This window comes from Chiloscyllium plagiosum, chromosome 30 (genome assembly GCF_004010195.1).
Source record: "Chiloscyllium plagiosum isolate BGI_BamShark_2017 chromosome 30, ASM401019v2, whole genome shotgun sequence".
Taxonomy (NCBI): Eukaryota; Metazoa; Chordata; class Chondrichthyes; order Orectolobiformes; family Hemiscylliidae; genus Chiloscyllium; species Chiloscyllium plagiosum.
In genome coordinates, this window is record NC_057739.1 from 33,440,474 (window position 1) to 33,443,638 (window position 3,165).

Below are 3,165 nucleotides of genomic sequence, written 5' to 3' on the forward strand. Positions count from 1 at the left end.
AATTCAGCACCGCCTTCCTAACCTGCAATCTTCTTCCTGACCTCTCCGCCCCCACCCCAGTCTGACCTATCACCCTCACCTTGACCTCTTTTCACCTATCACATTTCTGACGCCCCTCCCCCAAGTCCCTCCTCCCTACCTTTTATCTTAGCCTGCTGGACAAACTTTCCTCATTCCAGAAGAAGGGCTTATGCCCGAAACGTCGATTCTCCTGTTCCCTGGATGCTGCCTGACCTGCTGCGCTTTTCCAGCAACACATTTTCAGCAAAATAGTTAATCTGCCTAGCCTGCACATCACTGGACATTACACAGCAATTTAACAATGACATGCTAACCTGCACATCTTTGGATTGTGGGAAAAAACTGAAGCACCCAGCAGAAACCCAAGCAAACAGGGCAAGATGGTACAGACAGTCACCCAAGGCAGGAATCGAATCTGGGTCCCTGGTGCTGTGAGGCTGCAGTGCTATCCCCTGTGCCATGATTATGTTTTAAACATATTAGAATTCATTTATTCTTGAAAAAAAACTCTTAATTTTACCAAATAAATTTTAAGTAACAAATTCATACTAAGACAGAATGCCGATTCATTGCCGATGTTTAGAGTACAGCACAAAAATAAAACGAAGAACTGCAGATGCTGAGGGTCTGAAACAAAAACGGAAATTGCTGGAGAAACTCAGCAGCTCTGGCAGCATCTATGGAGAGAAAGCAGAGTCAACGTTTCGATCCAGTGGCCCTTCAGAACTTCAGTTGAATTTCTCCAACAATTTCTGTTTTTGTTACAGCACTTACGCTGTAACAATGTAACTTCAATGTAACTCAACTTCTCTGCCGACTACTTCACTTGCTGAAAGCTTGACTTCACCTACTGGGGGCAGGTTCGGCAGTAATGACGCTGTCAACTGAGGTGAGTGAGCCTGTCATCTGCTGCTGCATAAGTGATTGTCTCGACACCAAGCACTTCCTGAGAATGTCAAAGCGCGCCAATAAAGGCCCGCCCCTTTGGATCCCAGCAGCCAATGACGTCCAGCAAAACCCGCCCTCTAGCCCCGCCTCCGATGGCTCTGATTGGTCCAAAGTTTACAGTGGCCTACCGAGAGATTGTGAGTGGTCCATCTCAATGTCAGTCAGACTCGGGGTGGTCACAGGCAGCCTCTCTACGTCTCTGACATTGACAGGAGCGCCGTTACTTTCTTTTTGCAAATTTTATCTCACTAGCAGCGAAGAAAGGATTGAGTTCATACATGAAAAAAATGCACCTTCCACCCAAAACCAACCTTGACACTGTCTGAGAACACTGAGTCAGATCCCGCCCTAATTCAGTCCAAACTGGTCAGACACCTTAAGCAAAAGAAAATTCAGAAGATAAAATCACAAATAAAGTGCAACTTGAGCAGAGGACATTCCAGAGCTAAAAGACCTATATGTCAAACATGGCCGCTTTTCAGGCAATAGTTTTGAAAAATTTGAAAAATATACAATTGTGCGTTCATCAACATACATTTAGTATAACATATTATACTGTTTAATTGATTGAAAAGCAAATAAATTCCAGATGCCGGCAACAGAAGGCTTCTGAAATGATAAATACTTCAGGAGATTTATACATGATCAATTTTAATTCGCATGCGAGCACTGTCTGCGTCATCCAGCGAAATTAACTAATGTTTTACATATTTTGCACATACTTGCACATGCATATTTTCAATAATCATCGGGCGATACTTTACATTTAGAGGGGGAAACTCCAGCTGGAGTTTTGAGAGTTTCAGCAAGTCAGTTAATTGCTAAAAAGAATACTTCAGGCTGCATTCCGAATCTCCGAACACTTTGATCCGAATCATAGTTAACTTCATATTAAACATCAAAACATTTCTGAATTTTTCAAACTCCTTCTCCGCCTTCTCTCTCTCTCCTAGTGTAAGACAAACCTGCTCCAGCCTTACCCTCTCTGCCTGCCTGTCTGTCTCTCTCTCTCTCTCACACACACGTTTCCACTTCACTGTGGTCAATCTGATGAAAGTGCCGCTTCCCCTTGATCGACAAAAGTCCTTTCACAGAGCAATCAGTCAAGCGGAGTCGCCTGTGCTGCTAGGGGGGCACAGACACAATGTGCAGTCACACTCACAGCTCCTTGCCCCATCGGCCGCCATTTTTTCTCTTTCCCGCGATTTATTTGCGTGTGCTTATGTAATTAACACATCACCATCATCATCATCATCATAAGGAAGTTGAAGCGATGAGTGTGTGCGGGCTAAGGGCAGCACGCATCCTCAGCACCGCCCAGTGCAAGTCCAAACCCACAAAAAAGCAACTTCACCGACCCACGACCTCGCCCACAAATCCCAATTGTGTAGACATGACATTTCACATGAACTTATTGTCTGACAAAAGGAACCAACTTCTAGTTTATAAATATGCAATTACAAATCAATAGTAATTCATGAGGAGCTGGTGTATAAGGTTTAGGGGGCGAGGTTTTCAATTTTGTTCTTAGATACTGTGTTTCCATTTTGGCCAAATCTGGGAAACGCCTGAGAGGTGGTATCATCTCCAACACCTTCACAACTGACGCGACGCTTCACGCGTGACGATTCCCAGCCCAAACTCACATTGGGTGCAATGGGTATTCCAGAGGAAGAAACAAAAATCAGGATTCATTTTACTTCAGCGCCCAGGAAGATGCGACTTCATGAAGCAACGTGGATGATGCAGTTTGGAGTGAACTTTGTATTGTCTGAATGGTACTACTTCAAGACTCGGTGTCAGTACGGTAGAATGACAACGTATGTTTTTATAAGTCTTTGACCATATTTGATAAGACGGTTAAGACACACAGGAAATTTATTTTCTAAACAGGGGTACTGCATACAAAATCAAGGAACCCTTTCAAACAACTGATTTGATTTGACTTTTTATTGTCACATGTACATGATACAGTGTATTGTTTTGTGTGCTAACTAGACAAGTCATACCTTACTTAAGAACATCTGGGTAATAGAAAAGAATGCAGAATAGTTCAGCCTCAGCTGGAGATTGTATGAAATGTTACACATAATTTAGTTTGATTGTGAAATCTGGGAGAGGGCATGGAGATTTTTTCAGTTCAATATAAAGATTGCAAAACCTGTGACTATCCTCCTTAGTTCACAGAAGGTTAGG

General features: G+C 43.1%; 1 protein-coding gene across 2 annotated transcripts in view; it reads right to left on the reverse strand.

The window, feature by feature from the left end:
- The window catches only part of phf19 (PHD finger protein 19), an 84,137-nt gene extending 81,959 nt beyond the window's left edge, over positions 1–2,178 (reverse strand). For both annotated transcript variants that reach the window (XM_043720280.1, XM_043720279.1), the window contains exon 1: positions 1,950–2,178. The gene's annotated coding sequence lies outside the window, so the exon portion shown is untranslated. The remainder of the gene's footprint in view (positions 1–1,949) is intronic.
- Positions 2,179–3,165: the final 987 nt, after the last annotated feature.